Genomic DNA, 14047 nt, shown 5'->3' with positions numbered 1-14047 from the left:
GTCCCCAACCCCCAGGCCGCAGACCAGGACTGATCTGCGGCCTGTTAGGAACTGGGCTGCCACAGCAGGAGGTGAGTGGCAGGCGAGGGGGGGGAGAGAGAGAGAGAGAAGCTTCATCTGCAGCTCCCCATCGCTCCCCATTGCTCACATTACTGCCTGAACCATCCCCCCCAACCCCACCCCGTTCGTGGAAAAATTTTCTTCCACGAAACCGGTCCTTGGTGCCAAAAAGGTGGGGGACCACCGTCCTAGATTATAAGAAACAGTTGTTCTATGAAACTAGAATTTTGCAATTCTTCAGCTACATCACTGCACATGAGCACATGAACGTAGACTGTTAACCAATATGGGTTATTTCCAGAAAACATTTCATTTTAACAACTCCAATATGCTGAACTCAAATGCATAATAAATGGGGGGCTGGTGCTTGGGTGGCTGAGGTATTTATAGTCCAAGGATTGGTGCCAAATCACATAGTTTGTAGCAACTGCCTACGGCCCACCATGAAGCTGGTCCCGCCAGTGAGGTAGATAAGTGTTACAAAAACACCTTCATTTTCTAGACTAATTCATCAGAGATACCCACGACCCATATTAAAAATCACAGAAGGATAAGTTCAGTAATAATCTAGTTAGTCCTTCCAGGTGGAATCCACATCTCACCTGACATAGACACGTGAGGAAAAGGGAAACCAGAAGCAGAATAATAAAGAAGTTGAACCCAAGGATTTGACTCTCTGGTTCTTCTGTTGGCGGAGTCATGCCTGTTATCTTTATGCTTAAGGTATTCTGTCATTACAAAAAGTAGTGATGGGGGAGTTCCCTGGTGGTTCAGCGGTTAGGATTCGGCACTTTCACTGCAGAGGCCCAGGTTCAATCCCTGGTTGGGGAATTGAGATCCTGTAAGTCACACAACATGGCGAAAAAAATTTTTTAATTACTTGAATTAACAAAAAAAAGCAGTGATAGAATCATGAGAAACTACTTCCCCAGGGGAATGAGAGAGTTCAGCTGAGTGAAACCAGGGCACATGCCCACATACAAAGAATTCTGTACACTTTTACATCTATTCCTTTCAACTCTCTCTGCTTTTTCTTGTTCCTGGATCCTGCTGCCTCATGCATTCTTATTAACTCTCTGTGTGTGTCACCCCCAGATCCCTAAGAGAGAGGATCTGATTAGTTCCAGGAATCACAATTGTCCCTGCTGAGCAGCCTCTCACACCAGGCCTGTAGCACCCAACAATAGTGCTCTGTGCAGATGCCCTCAGGTGGTTCTGCTGTCAGTGTATTTCAGTCCTGGAGTGCTGTCACTCCCAACAGTCAGCACCTGCATCTCTTTGCCAAGGGGCTGCCCTCAGGTTGCATGAGACCAAGCTTTTTCTGCGTGCACAGAGAGCAGACAGTGCCTGGGAACTTATATCCCCACCTCAGCTTCAGCTCTCAGCCAGACTGATGAGTATGGGAGTATAAATACCCCAGCTCCCTCATCCCTGAAGGTATTGTCTGTGATGAGACCCACATGTCTCCAAACCTCTCTACAGAATAGTTACAGTCACTTTCTGTGGGGCTTTGCTTGACATCCCACTCTTGTTTGTCTAACTTTTATCCTTGTTCCATGTTCCCATTGCTCTAGATTTTTCTGGGAATACTTCCTATCTCAAGAGTCCTATGACAGCAAGACAAACTCTACCTTCTATTTGAAGGTTCTTTTCACCGAGGCACTTTCACACAATTATCCCATCCCAGAAAAGGCCATTTCATTTTTTTTTTTTTTCTTGAGAGTTTTCAATCTGCCCTTCTTAGTAAACTGCCTTATGGATTTTGGCTTATGTTCATAGAAATGTATATTTCATATCCTGCTAAACTATGTAGAAATTGGCTATCTTTGAGGCAGAAGCCCATCTTAGATCTAATCAGCTGTGATCAAGGCTGAAGGGTCATGTGGAACAGAGTGCATCACAACCTGTGCATACCCTTTATCAGGGGCTTTGGCCATAGGTCTTGGCAGCCTCTGAGTACGAGAAGCAGAATCCCAGAGTCAGAGAGCTCCCCTGAGAACACATTCATATTTATATGGATAATGCCCGCTGGGCATAAATATGCCAAGGTGATAACAAGTGAAGGCAATAATTGTGAACCTTGTATGTCAAATTAAAGAGACCAAAGTGCTCTCTGTAGTGGAAATGATGAAAAAGTGTGGAAATGATGATGTGTCATTTGCGATCATAAAGCAGTACCTTAAAATGTGAAAGACAGAGATGTAAGAGACAAACTTGGGAGTAGCGGGTCAAGAGGGAAAGCACACCTACAGGTATGCTCATGCCTGCATGGTGCACGGGCGCACATACACACACACACACACACACACACACATCAACTCTTTTCACTAAGAGCATGAGGTTGAACCACATTTAAGAAACTTAACAGTATCTTCTTAGTTTTCCATTAACTCACTCACAGGGGAAGTCTGACCACCCATGGGGCAGAAACTGATTACAGCTATTTACAAGGTAGCAAGAGTGTATCTTTATTTATGGCTGTATTCTGCTTTTAATTTTTGAATTGTTAGGTATCTATCTTTCATTCTGTAAATTGCATAGAGCAACCTGGTAGGTGATTTACGGATTAAATCATTTAACTGTAAGAATAATAAAACACTAAAAAAATCCTTTAGACTTGATAACTACTTACCTTAACTCACACAGACATCACAATACAACAGTAACACTATAAAACAGCCATAAAATGAAAGAAATCACAAAATATATAAGGTACTTTTGAAGGAAATGAGAAGAGAAAGGTCCACAAATATTCCATGCCCCCCCAAAAAAATTCTACCCAAATTTGTTTGTGGTGACCCCACATAGCACAGTGGTCCAAACTCTACCCAGAAAAGGGAGGAAAAAACCCCAGTATTCATTATGGAACAAGAAAAGTTTTAATTTTTATTCTTGAATTATCATCTTGGTGCCTGACAGGATTTTTTCTTTGCATTAAAGGGAATTGTGGGACTTCCCTGGTGGTGCAGTGGTTAAGAATCCGCCTGCCAATGCAAGGGACATGGGTTCAAGCCCTGGTCAAGGAAGATCCCACATGCCGATGGAGCAACTAAGCCCATGAGCCACAACTACTTAGCCTGTGCTCAGAGCCCATGAGCCACAACTATTGAGCCCTCGAGCCATAACTACTGAAGCCCGCGCACCTAGAGCCTATGCTTCACAACAAGAGAAGCCTTTGCAATGAGAAGCCTGTGCACCGCAACAAAGAATAGCCTCCCTGCTCGGCACAAGTAGAGAAAGCCCACATGCAGCAACGAAGACCCAACACAGCCAATAAATAAAAAATTAATAAAAAAAAAAAAAAGAAAGAAAGAAAGAAAAAGAAAGGAAGGAAGAAAGAAATTGTGCCAGAAAGCAAGGAATAAAAACCATTAAGACTTGGGATTTCCCTGGTGGTCCAGTGGGTAAGACTCTGTGCTCCCAATGCCGAAGGCCCGAGTTCCATCCCTAGTCGGGGAACTAGATCCCGCATGCATACTGCAACTAAGAGTTCAGATGCTGCAACGAAGATCCCACATGCCACAACTAAGACCCAGTGCAGCCTAAATAAATAAATATTCTAAAATTAAAAAAAAAAAAAACAGTTAAAAAGAAAACCATTTAGACTTGGTACCAGCTCCTATGGAGATGGTGAACGTGCACGTAAGCATAATACCAAGGAAAACATGTCACATATTTTCATTCTAGCTGATTCTCATTTAGCTGATGTACTCAGGGTTAGCCTCAAGGAAGACGTCTACATATTTGAACTAGACTTCAGAGAAGGATAAGCTTTCAAAAGAAGAGGCATGGAACAGGAAACTCGACGGACTCATTCCTGTGGTTTTTCACTACCACAGGTTAAATTACCCCCTGCAAGTCTTAGCTTCTTTCTCTTTCAGAGCTTCTTATTCACCTGTCCTTAAGAAGAGTAGCAGGAAGCCCAACTGGGTCTTTTTCTTTCAAAAGGGAGTGGTTATTTGTTTCTGAAAAGTCTCTCACATTTATCTTAATCTCCATTACCACTTTTAGCACTGAAGTTCAGGCTTGTATTATTGTTCCCCTTGACCTTTGCAAGACTCCTGATGGATTTCTCTATTTCTAGTCTCAAAACGTTGCTACCAATCTCAGACCAGTATTACCAAAGCAAGGCTCTAATCACGTCCGCCTTTTCACTCAGAACCCTTCAGTGCAACCCAAACAACTGCCAAATCAAATACATATCCCTCAGTTTAGCAGTCAGACAGACGTAAATGAAGACCAAACTGAAGAAAGGGCAATACCATATTCACAAAGTAGGAAGACCAGCATCCAGAAGATGTTCTTTCTCTCCAAATTAGTCCTTAAATTAAGTGCAGTTGCAATGAAAAGCCAAATAAGGTTTTTTGTGAAACTTGACAAGCTGGTTCTAAAGTTCATATGGAAGAGCAAAAGGGAAGGAATAGCTAGGATAGTTTTGAAGAGGTAAAACAAGTGAAATATCTCTCCTGCCAGAAATTGAAACCTATTCTAAAGGTATAATATATAAAAAGAGTGTGCTACTATTGGTGCAAAGAGGGAGAAAATTTTTTTACATGAAGCTGTATTCACAGTCCACACATTGTTCCATGAATTTATGGAAATGTCTATATATGACAGAGGTGGCACTGTGAATCAATGCAAAAAACATAATGTTGAGACAATTAATTAAATTTAGGGGGAAAGTGATTCCTATTTCTCACCACTTACTTAACTGTACCCCAGGTGGATTAAATATTTAAATGTGTTAAGGAAAAAAAATTTGTGTGTACAAGAAAATATAGACTAATTTTATGATCTTTAAGTAGGAAAGGACTTCTTAAACAAGAGTGAAAAGTATTCATCATAAAGGAAAAGATTTATATATTTGACTAAGTTAAAGTTTAAAACATCTGGAAGGCACCTTAAAGAAAAAAGATATACATCAAATTTGTAAAAGACATATGTAATACATATGGTTTGGTATCCAGAATATATAAAGAACTTCTAAAAATCAATAAGAAAAATACAAACAAGTCAGTAGAAAGACAGCAAAACAATGACTATCTACTCACAAAGGAAGAAAAAGGTAGTAAACATAGAATGCTCAATCAATTGCTGACAACAATATAGAGTAGTGAAAACTGAGAGTTCACATTGATACAGTTTTGGTGAGCAACTGACAACATTAAAACTAGTTGAATACACATACCTTAATATCTAGCAATTTCTCTCCTAGCTGTATATTTTAGAAAAAGTTTCACACATGTACCCAAGGAGTTACACGGCCACAAGTTTCCTCATCATGTGTTCATCAAATATTAATTTACCTCCACTGTTTTCTCTGGAGTGGAGTTTCTCTAGTCCTCACGCATCTTTTGGGATGAGGGCAATGCAGTGTGAAAGGTGTGAGGGGAACCCTCCAGGTTGCTCTACACATAAGTATTACAGTTAAGAAAGATGCTTTGTTACTCATACCGTATACAAAATATAATCTCAAAAATAAGCTCAAAATGGCTTAAAGATCTAAATGTAAGACCTGAAACCATAAACTCCTTGAAGAGAACATAGGCAGGACACTCTTTGACATAAATCATAGCAATATTTTTTTGGATCTGCCTCCTAAGGCAAAAGAAACAAAAGCAAAAATAAACAAATGGGACCTAATTGAATGCAGAAGTTTTTGCACAGCACAGGAAAACATTGACAAATCAGCCTACTGAATGGGAGAAATATTTAAAAATGATATGACTGATAAGGAATTAATATCCAAAATATATAAACAGCTCATACAAATCAATCAAAACAACAACTTAATTTTTACAATGGGCAATAGAGCTAAATAGATATTTTTCCAAAGAAGACACCGATGGTTAACAGGCACATGAAAAGCACTCGGCACCGCCAATTATTAGAGAAATGCAAATCAAAACTACAATGAGATATCACCTCACACCTCTCACAATGGCTATCATCAAAAGATCTACAAATATATTACAAATATTGTCAAGGAGGTGGAGAAAAGGGAACCCTTGTATCAATACACTGTTGGTGGAAATGTAAACTGGTACAGCCACGATGTAAAACCTCCACTATGGATGTTCTTCAAAAAACTAAAAATAGAACTACCATATCATCCAGCAATTCCACTCTTGGGTATATATCCAAAAAAATCCAAAAACAAAAACATTAACTCAAAAAGACATGCACCCCAATGTTCATAGCAGCATTATTTACAATAGCCAAGACATGGAAGTAACACGCGTCCATCAATAGATGAGGACTATTACTCAGCCATAAAAAAAAAAAAAGAATGAAATTCTGCTATTTGCAACAATATGGATGGACCTAGAAAATATCATGCTTTGTGAAATGTCAGACAGAGAAAGACTAATACTGTATGTTATCATTTATATGTGGAATCTAAAAAATAAGACAAAGAAATATATATAACAAAACAGAAAAAAAAAAAGTTTTGCAGTGGCTCTTACCTGACTTTGAGTCATAGCTTTGCCATTTGCTAAGCATCTAGCCTTGGGCAAATTTTTAATATAAGTCTCAATTTCCCCATCTGTTAAGAAGGGCTAATAAAATCCACCTCGAAACCAAAAAACTAACATTGGTGCAATACTGATAACTAAACTACAGATTTTATTTAGATTTCCCCAGTTTTCTCACTAATATCCTTTTCCCCAAATCCAATCCAGGATACCACATTATATTCAGTTGTCCTATCTCCTTAGTATTCTCCTCTCTGAGACAATTCCTCAATCATTCTCTATCTTTCACAACCTAGACACTTTAGAAGAGTAATGGTCAAGTATTTTGCAGAATATCCTTCAACGTGGGTTTGCCTGATGTCTTCACATGATTAGACTAAAGTTATGGATTTTGAGAAAAAAAAAAACCACAAAATTAATGTCATTCATTACATCATACAGAAGGCACATGGTATCAACATGCCTTATTACTGGTGATATTTGGATATTTGGTGATATTTGATATAACTATATAGTTATATATGTATTATACATCACACATATATGTTATATAACAAAAACATATAAATAATTTAAATGTTTTTAAAGCTTAAAAACATAAACTACAGAATAGGGAAAGATATTTGTAGTATTTATAATTGAGAAAGAACTAATTTCTAAAATATGCAAAAGAGTTTCTACAAATCAATAATAAAAAGATACACAACTAATTTTTTTTCAATGGCCAAAACACTCAAACACATATTTCACAAGAGTAGATATCCAGTCAGCCATGGAAGGGTGCACAATCTCTTTAGTCATCACGGAAAAGCAAATTAAAACCACAGTAAAATACCACCACACATACACCAAACTGGCAAAATTTAAGTCAGAAAGTATAAGTGTTGGTTTGATTGCAGAGCTACTAAATCCTTCTATACTGCTGGTAAGAGAGTAAATTGGCAAAAAAAACTTTGGAAAATAGCATGACGTCATCTGTTAAAGTTTGATATATGCAAACCCTGTGACCAAGCAATTCCACTTTTGCAACATACTGAAAACAAACATATGCACTTGTACGTTAGAATATTTGTGCAACAGTGCTCAAAGTGCCTTATTTGTATTTGTCAAAAACTGGAAACATCATCAAATGGATAAACAAATTGTGGTATATTCATACAATGTGGATATACACAGCAACGAAAATGAAAAAAAGCACAGCTACACATAACAATGTGAATAAATTTTACAAATATAGAATTGAATGAAAGAAATCAGGTATAAAAGAATACATAGGTCATGAACTCATCCATATGTAGTTCAAAAACAGGCAGCACCTAAGGGGGTCTATTTGTAAGAGTTCCAACTGTAAAGTAAATCAAGAACATTGTTACCATGAAAATGCAAATAGTGGCTACCTTTAGAGAGGAGGGAGGGGTGTGTGATAAAAAAAAAAAGGGTGGGGGGACACAGAGAGAGCTTCTGGAGTACTGGAAATATATAATTTTTGCCTGAGTAATGGTTACATGAATATTCACTTTGTAATTTATTATACTGTACACTTATGCTTTATATACTTTTTCATATATATTATGTTTCAAAATAAAAAATAACAAGGCATCTCTGCCATCAGTGATGTGACAGTATTTCTGGGGAGAAGACATACGTATACGGAAAAGTTACTGAGACAATACAAAACATATGATCAGATACCAAAGATAAGAGGTATTGCTATAAGAGGCCAAAGAGAATAGGCTTTGAAGGATCAAAATCTGCACAGAAGGGAAAGGACAGTCCAGGATGGAGGAACATGAACAAACTTGCATATTCAAATTTCTGGTGCTTCGTATGGAAAAGTAATGAACGATAAGGTTGAACGGTGTCATTGGATCAGTGTAGTGAGACCCCTCTATTTGATAACACGCACACCTGTGTTAATGAAGACATGAAATGTTAAATTAATAGCTACTATTTATTGGTTGCTTATTTTGTGCTAGGCAACTTAAGGCTTGCAATAATCTTATGACTAAGTATCATTATCTATTCTTTTTTCAAATGAGGAAGCTGAGGCTCAAGTTAAGAACAGTGGGCCAGCTGTATGCATGGGTTCTGCATCCAAGGATTCAACCAACCAGGAATCGAAAATATTAAAAAAAATTCCATAAAGTTCCAAAAAGTAAAACTTGAATTTGTCATGTACTCCAGCAACTATTTACATAGCATTTAGATTGTATTAGGTATTATAAGTAATCTAGAGATCATTTAATGTATACAGGAGGATATGCATAGGTTATATGCAAATATTACACCATTTTATATTAGGAACTTGAGCATCCATGGATTTTGGTATTCAAGGCGGGTCCTGGAACCGATTCCCTGCAGATACCAAGGGAAGACTGTATCTTGCCTAAGCACACAGCTAGCAAGTAGTAGGGTGAGGACTCAGGTTCACATGTTGTGATTTCAAAGCCCATGATGGAAATAAGGGCAACCTATCAGGAATGAGTACTTCTAGTACATAGTTGTGATCTCTAAATACCATTTCCTATTTAAGGAAGCAAAGATCTTTAGAGAAGTGGATGATTCCAGCTCTGAGACAGGAAATGTACAGGTTAAAGCTGAAATATCTTGTCATTCCAGATCACAGGGAAACTATGAAAGGTTCCTATGGCCATGACTCTGCTGGTCAAAGTAGAACATGAATAAATATAATAACTGCAAAGGATTGAAACATAAAATATGACTAAATGATTAAAAAAGAAACTAAAATCTCATTGGTCGCCTTTGGAGAATGCTAGGGAACCACCTCCTTATTTTCAAAACTGATAAAGGGAAAGAATGAAGCATTTTCCTGCCTTTCCTGTGTGATCTGTAGCTCTGGGTAACCAGATAGTTGATATGGGAAAGTCTCTCTTTAAAGAAGCACCCAGTTAATAAGTGAAGAGAAAATAATAGAATTAGAACATCTCCCTTTTCTAATCCTTAATACACTAAAGGTTCCAGGTAATGATCATCAGTAGCTGATAATATCACCAAACAACAAGAAAAAACATGATATTATGTGCTTCCTGACAGAAAAGTACAACACATATGAATCTGAATCTTATAAAGCTACTAGTTTATAGGAAATATGAGGGATAATGGAACATGTTAAACACAATAGTGATGCGATAATAAAAAGCCAGGCTGTGAGAAGTTCTACAAATGAGCTGGCTCTTCCTCACACAAGTACAAGGGAAAAAAGAATGGAAAGACAGGGTGCGCAGAGATTAAGAGATCCTTAAGAGATATATCAACCGGTGTCAGTGTGAAAACAAAAAACATTTATCAACTGATTGGGGAAATGTGAACACCAATTGGATATTTAACAGTATTAAGGAATTGTTGTCAATGTTTTTAGGTTGCGTATTTTATGTGACCTTATCTTTTAGAGATGTATGCTGACATATTTACAGATGAAATACTTGATGTCTGAGATTTGAGTCAAAATAATCTGTGAAAAGTGGAGAATGGGTCACAGTACAGATGAAACAAGACTGGTCACATATTGATAGTTGTTGAAGGAGGAAAATGGGAACAGCAATTTTCTCTACTTTGGGTGTAGTTTTTACATTCTATAGTAAATGTTTTTTTTAAAATTTTAAACACGCTCAGAGTCTCTCTTCCTCTGATTCATGGAGAGGAAGAGACAAAAAATCTTAAAGAGTGGAGAAGTATGATTGGGAACATGGAGAAGGAAAGGGGGACTGGCTTTTCCTCAAAGGCTGAGACAAAAGATAAGTTTACAGAGAGAAAAGTAGAGACCCAGTGAACCCACATCGGGTGGCCTCTAGCCTATCAGTAAAGTGAGAGGAATGTTCCTCTCCACGGAGGAAGCCCAGGGGGAGATGGAACTGGGTCCTGAAGAGGAAATGGTTTGGACTATCTGCTTTATGGAGATATTAGTGAGTTGACAAAAGGCAAGGAAATGGTAAAATTGGTAAATATGGTAATATCATAGTGTCATACCTCTTGGTACTAGAATTTCTTAGTAGGATTCTCACTATTATACTTCATAAATATTTCTAAAAATTAACTATTCTGCATTCTTAACTTCACCCTTAACTAACAGGTTAGGTGGTCCTGAACTTTGCCCCTGGGTTATGAGTCAGCTTTGGTATACAGTCACATCACCTCTGATTTCCAAAGCTGGAAAACCTGACCTTCATCTTCTGCTAAAGTTGGGGGAAATAACTGTTCTACAGTGTAAACCTGATCAGTTTCCCCGAGGAGCAAGGACTCCTGAGCTTTGGTTATTTATCATTTGAACTGCTATTTTCTTGGAACAGATTTAGGCAATGGATTTAGTTAATCTGAGGAAATAGCCTCCAATTACATAAGTAAAAAGCATACACATCACCTCAGTTCTGGCCTCTTTGACAAAACGTAGTGAACGCATGTCTCTGGTAAAGTCAAAACTTATCCCTTCATCACATTTCCCACATCCAGAAAATCATCTGTGCCACTACAATTATTTCCTTATTCTTCAAAACATGCTCCTTTGATGAAAATGTTTCCTAGAGAATTCCCACCATGCTTGAGATACTGCACTCCTATCTGAATCACATCACTGATCTTTGCAACACACTCCTACCAACTACACAACTCCTACCAACATCAGCATCCTCTTGATCTGTGACCCACCCTCGCACCATAACCTCACACTCAAATTTTGCCTCTCCCCCCAGTCAGAAGTAGCTTGCTAGCCCTAAGTTGCTCTCATTGGTGTTTTGGACTCTTCCCATGAATATCAGGGGTCTACAGCTAACCCCTTTAATGTTTCTCATATCCACGATGGTCACTGAACCTTCTGAGCCTCAGTTTCCTCATCTATAAAGTGAGAGGGCAGATAATGGACCCCAAGATTTCTCTGAGCTCTGTAATTCCACAGTTCCTTGGTGCCTGTGCACAAAGCTAAGCCCAGCAAGTGAATAAGTCAGCCACACTGACTCCTTGACCAGTCTCTTGCATCACTATTCTGTAGACATCCTAACAGAACATTTCCTCATCTGAGAATTCTACAATTTAAAGTCTGTGAAGGAAGTTCAGTTTACTTTAACAAGATGAGTTTAATTTTGTTTTTTACGTGGATAGATTACAATCTTATCTTTGCCCTTTGGGGTGTATGGCCATGACTATAGTTCTCATGAGTTTAGTTATGACCAGGAATAAGCGCAGATCTTTATTGTCATAGTGTAGTGGGAGTTATTTAAAATTTATTCTTAGACCAAGCCCTTGCCTGGGCCTCCTGGGTCCTCCTTACTACACCTGGGACCATCTTTGGGCATCATCAGTTTAAACACATCCCACGCCGGCTCTCCTTATGCCACAACTCCTTGTGCGGTTGAGTACGCTCCACTTGCGGGTTTTCTTGTTTACATCCTACTCAATTTTAAGTAGGTACGATTTTTTGTAAGTTGAATCAGTATCACCAAGGTCCAATAAGGAGAACAAAACCAGTTCCATAGAAGAAAGTTAATGAGGGGAAAGAACTAGTTGCAGAGGTGTTGGAAGAGCTAAAAACAAGTGCTAATGAGGCTAGGGAGAAAGTAACAACTACAAGACGCTACAACTCCCCATGGGGCCTGAGGGACAGAAAAGGGCTGGTGTTATCAGCATAGAGCCAGGGCTACCCTGTGGGAGCTAGAATCTTGGAGGAGGAACCGTCCAAAAGGAGCTGGAAACAAAACAGGGGTTAGCTGGTGGGAACTGGACCACAAATGGTGAGGCCTCCAGGCAGGAGCTGGAACCACAGAAGGGACACAGCACTGCTAGACATACTTGCAAAGCAGAGAGGAGAGACACGCCTCGGGGCCTGCCCTTCTCAAACTTCCATCTCCTGCCAGGATCTCCCACTAGCTGCACCTAAGCAGAAGGCAGTGGGTGAGGGAGCCTACGAAATGCAGAGCGGCCCCTTGGGAGTCAAGGCAGGGAAGGGCAGGGAATGGATCCAAGAGAAAACAGACAACCTGCACAAGAATTGGGAAAGGAAATACCAATGACCAATCACCATAGGAAAACGTGTTCAACCTCATTAGCAATCAGGGAAATGAAACTTTAAACCGTGATCAGACATCATGTTGCCTCCCGCCAAAAATGTTAAAATGCCAGGGGTTGAGGGAGATGTTCAGCAGTGGGAACGTGTGCACATCACCGGGCATGCAGATTGCAAAGCCTTTTGACATCACCCAATAGTCTTTTTATTTTTTATTTATTTTTTTAAGAACTTTCATTGAGATCTAGTTAATAGACAATAAACTGCATATATTTAGAGCGTACAATTTGGTGTTTTTTTTCTTATTAGTAATGTATATATGGCAATCCCAATCTCCCAATTCATTCCCCCCCAACCCTCCCCGATTTTCCCACTTGGTGTCCATATGTTTGTTCTCTACATCTGTTTCTGCCTTGCAAACCAGTTGATCTGTACCATTTTTCTATATTCCGCATATGTGTTAATATACGATATTTGTTTTTCTCTTTGACTCACTTTACTCTGTATGACAGTCTCTAGGTCCATCCATGTCTCTACAAATGTCCCAGTTTCATTGCTTTTTACAGCTGAGTAATATTCCACTGTATATATGTACCACATCTTCTTTATCCATTCATCTGTTGATGGACATGTAGGTTGCTTCCATGTCCTGGCTATTGTAAATAGTGCTGCAATGAATATTGGAGTGCATGTGTCTTTTTGAATTATGGTGTTCTCTGGGTATATGCCCAGCAGTGGGGTTGCTGGGTCATATGGTAGTTCTATTTTTAGTTTTGCAAAGAACCTCCATACTGTTCTCCATAGTGGCTGTATCAATTTACATTCCCACCAGCAATGCAAGAGCGTTCCCTTTTCTCCACACCCTCTGCAGCATTTACTGTGTGTAGACTTTCTGATGATGCCCAGTCTAACTGGTGTGAGGTGATACCTCATTGTAGTTTTGATTTGCATTTCTCTAATAATGAGTGATGTTGAGCAGCTTTTCATGTGTCTCTTGGCCATGCGTGTGTCCTCTTTGGAGAAATGCCTATTTAGGTCTTCTTCCCATTTTTGGATTGAGTTGTTTGTTTTTTTGATATTGAGCTGGATGAACTGTTTATATATTTTGGAGATTAATCCTTTTTCTGTTGATTTGTTTGCAAATATTTTCTCCCATTCTGGGGGTTGTCTTTTCATCTTGCTTATAATTTCCTTTGCTGTGCAGAAGCTTTGAAGTTTCATTAGGTCCCACTTATTTATTTTTGTTTTTATTTCCATTACTCTAGGGGGTGGATCAAAAAAGATCTTGCTGTGATTTATGTCGACGAGTGTTCTTCCTATGTTTTCTTCTAGGAGTTTTATAGTGCCTGGCCTTCCATGTAGGTCTTTAATCCATTTTGAGTTTATTTTTGTGTCTGGTGTTAGGGAGTGTTCTAATTTCATGCTTTTACATGTGGCTGTCCAGTTTTCCCATCACAACTTATTGAAGAGGCTGCCTTTTCTCCATTGTATATCCTTG

Source organism: Hippopotamus amphibius, chromosome 8 (assembly GCF_030028045.1).
Source record: "Hippopotamus amphibius kiboko isolate mHipAmp2 chromosome 8, mHipAmp2.hap2, whole genome shotgun sequence".
NCBI classification, from domain to species: Eukaryota; Metazoa; Chordata; class Mammalia; order Artiodactyla; family Hippopotamidae; genus Hippopotamus; species Hippopotamus amphibius.
This window is presented reverse-complemented; position numbering follows the sequence as displayed.